We start from the raw sequence: 4,031 nt of genomic DNA, 5'->3' as shown, positions 1-4,031 counted from the left end.
ACCAAAAAAAAAAAAAACCAAAAAAAAAAAAAAAAAAAAAAAAAAAAAAAAGGTGACCCTACATAAGGGAAGAACCATGGGACTTGTGCCCAGCCTTGGCAAGGATTTCCTGAGAGATAAGTGTCATTCTCTGGTGAAGTGAGGCCCTAAAGTCACTGACCAGGTGCTCTGCTCTCTGCTGGGGGTATCCACTTTTGGGGGTCTTGCAGTGCCCAGTTGATTGCTTTCCTGAGAACAACTTGTCCTTCTGAGTCCAGTTTGTTTCAATATCCTACAAAATGGATATGAAGATGCTGCCAGTCACACTGGTTTGTTACTTCAGTGATCAGATAGCTGCCTGGCCAAGTGGTTCTCTGGGCAGAGACCCTTCTCACTGTTCATTAGTATGTCCCCCCTCTCCTATACCAGGACTGAATCTGGACTACTTTACAATTATTTCCTTTTTGAAAGAAGTTTATGCTAGTGTTTTCAGAGTATGTATTTTGCTTGAAAATTCATGGAACTGCATCTATGCTCAGCTGGCCTTGTTACTGTAATGACCAGGGTTTAATTATTTTTCTTTTTTTTAAAAAAGCAGAAAAGTTTATTTGGATGCCAGTTTGTAGAGATTTCAGTTCATAGTTGGCTAGCTTCAAGGCAGATTGGTGTGGCAGAGGGGTGTTGCAGAAGACAAGCAGCAGCAGCAGTAAGCAACAAGCCACAAGATATAATCTTTTCTATCTCCCTTATATTTTATACAGGCTGCCCACCAGTGTGGCAGGTGGCAATAACACCCTTAATCCTCAATGGCATCCTTGATCTCAGCATTGCATCCTTCATCCCAACATCACATACCCTAGATGCAGGCACCTCCGAAAAACCGCAACAAGGACTGCATGAGGCATTGAGGGTACATCTCCATGCAAACCATAACATTGAAGACTTATACACAACTCTTTACACAAAATCATTTAGTCCATATCTAAGTGTTGCCAACGTCCTATCAGTTTCAGCATTGCTGAAAAGTCCAAGTCAAAAGTCTCCTCCAAGATTAAAGGTGAACTCGGCCTTTAGCCCCTATACAAATGAAAAGAAAGTTAAACACCTCCAACATACAAGGGCACAAGATAAATATTACCATTTCAAAAGATATAAATAAGAGAATAGAAAGAAATGGGACCAAAACAAGTCCAAAATACAGCAGGGCAAACATTAAGTCCCGTAGTTCCATGTCGAGCATCTAAAGCAGTCTGTGGCAAGAAGTGAGTTCTAAAGGTTTAGGTAGCTCTGCCCCTACAGCATTTCTGATGGTTGTAGCTCCCATGGCTTCTCTCTTGAACCAGCTCTGCTCTCTGTTCTTGCAATTTTCTTCAGATGATCCACATTTCTGGATTCTCCAAACCTCTGGAGTCCCCATTGCCCCTTCACACATACAGCTTCACATACTGCCCTCTCAGCGTCACACTGTCTGTCCTCCCAGTCCTTCTTCTAAAATCTGGGTGAAAGCCTTCCTGACCCCACAGCTCTTGCATTCTGACTGCATCTAAAACCAGCATCACATGGGTAATGCTAAGGTTTGCCACCAGTTCAGCAGTAGCCAGGCTTCTTTCTCTTTTGGATGTAGGAGTCAAGTGCCTATGAACTGAATCCCATGGAACAATTTCCCTAGGACAGCACAACTCTGAAATATGTTGCTCTGGGGCTCTCTTCTCATAGCAAAGTCTTTGACATTTGGACTTTTGAGGTTACAAAGGGTGGAATCCTGCTGCTTCTTCTGATGTCTTCAGTCCATCTTTTCTATTGTCCTCTTCCTTTTGAGTAACCAAATTCTCATCTGTTCTATCTTTGTAGTCCACAGCTTTACTAGGGCTTCCTTTCTGGTCAAACTCAGAAGATTTTAAATCATTCTTCTGGGGTCTTTGTTTTTGATTTTCAACATAAATCTGGCTAAAGAGCACTATCCATGCCATAGCCTCAACATTAGACTGCCTTGAAATTTTTTTGCAAGATTAATTAGCCCACCACCATTAAGTTCAGTCTCAGGTAAAGTCTCTGGATACAAACAAAATGTAGACAAACTTTCTGCCAAGACATAAGAAATATGTTCTGGAATCAAACAGCCAATGCAGTCCTTCTTCCCAGCAGAAACCTGAGCCTGACCTTTACTGGCAGCATTTCTATCAGCATTCTGATCTTCTAAATTCTGACCAGAATCAAGTACAGCTTAAGGCATACCAGGGCTGCTTTTTCAGCTGGCTTCTACAAACCTTTCCAAATTCTTCCTACAAGCCAGCCCTAAAGGCTCTTGAACCACATGGTCAGGTATAGTCATAGCAATGACCCCACTTCTCTGATACCAAATACTGTCTTAGTTACTTTTTTTGTTGCTGAGACAAAATACCTGAAACCCAAAGTTAAAGGATGAAAAATTTATTGGCTCACAGTTTGTAGAGGTTTCAGCTCATAGTTGGCCAGTTCCAAGGCAAAGTGACATGGCAGAGGGGCATTGCAGAAGACAAACAGAATGGCTAGTGTTTTAGGCCTAATTGCCATAGAAGCTTTGTGAGCCCTAAAGCTAGACATTTGGTGATGGTGATATGAGTGAAAATAGATTTCCAGGGGAAGAGAACCTGGAAGGGATACGGATATGTTTCTCCACTCAAATTCTAGGAGCTGTGAATTAGTTGTTTCTAGCAGGGACAGACTGCCCAATATCTAATCGAATAATATATACTATTGGAAGTAATATACAAGAAAAGGGGTTAGTGAGTCTCACTTTTGCAGGATTTTTAAATGCAATTTTCCATTAACCTGCAACTTCCTTGAGAAATATGCACACAAATTTTCCAGAAAGACCCAGTGTTAAGGTAATACTAGAACCAGCTGCTTATCACCAAATACTTGATCCACATCAGGCATTCCTCCGGGTATTTTAATATATTTCTAACATTGCACTGGTCCTACAAACAAAGATGTGTGCCACACCCAATTTATAGATGAAGAACTTGAGGTCTACTGGGTATGAAAACTTCTCAGGATCCCTGTGTGGTAAATGACAAGGCCAGGAGTAGATTTTTAGTGTATGGTCATCTACAGCCTACCCTGTTCCTCCCCACCTGAACCCAGCTCTGTTTCTGAATGTATTTCTGTAATCAGAAAAAAAAAAATTTAAATCTCCCAAGGTGTATAAAGACCTGACCTGGTGTCCAAAGCACTGAAAGCTGGCCTCAGTTAAGTATATAAAAATAAGCAGGCAATGGGTGCACCCTATTCCCAAGGGAACTTCGCAGAGTTACCTGCCCTCGCCATGTAGAAGGCTCTGCCTGTTCCTTTGTTTACCCTGGAAACACTCCAATAGCAACAGCCTTTTTGACATAAAAGTTAACTTTGGACTATGATGTTTAGACCCTGGGATATGTGCCTGAGAAGCAAAATAACACCCTCTCAAATTTACCCCAATGGGTGCTTAGTGTTTTTACATGGAGCATAATCTACTACTTGCCTTGTCAGGTAGATTAGGAAAGTTTTTGAGACCATCTTCACATTTTTTTTGGATTTTAATGGAACGAGTTTCTACCTGACAAGCTATAGCTGAGGCAGTACAATGCTCACCAAAGTACAAGAAAGAAAAATGTCTGCTATGGCTGAATTCCTCACCTTTCTTCTCCAGTCCCTGGTGTGTGGCCCTCCCCACATGGATATCATGATTTTCAACATGCTTAATGACACTAGTCCTGATGTTCAGACAAGGACATTCATGTGCATTGCAGTAAAAACTTAGAGATTAGCAGGCTGAACATGAATCCAAAGGGAGGAAAACATTCTCAGCCTGCTAATATAGACATGTGTACAATTTTCATTAAAGAAGAATCTCTGCTCCCTCTGGGATACAATCATCCATGCATGGTTACATTGTCCTCCTGAGGAATGGTGTCACACTGGGGATTCAGCACTGGTCTTTGTCCCTGGCAGGTTAAACATGTGGCTGTAGCAGAAGCTGGGTAAGCCTTGATAACTTGGATCCCATGCTGGTGACCTCATACAGAGCGTGC

Source organism: Chinchilla lanigera, unplaced genomic scaffold (assembly GCF_000276665.1).
Source record: "Chinchilla lanigera isolate Chin_1 unplaced genomic scaffold, ChiLan1.0 scaffold00097, whole genome shotgun sequence".
Classification (NCBI taxonomy): domain Eukaryota; kingdom Metazoa; phylum Chordata; class Mammalia; order Rodentia; family Chinchillidae; genus Chinchilla; species Chinchilla lanigera.
The sequence above is the reverse complement of the archived record's forward strand: the minus strand, read 5'-3'. Positions refer to the sequence as shown.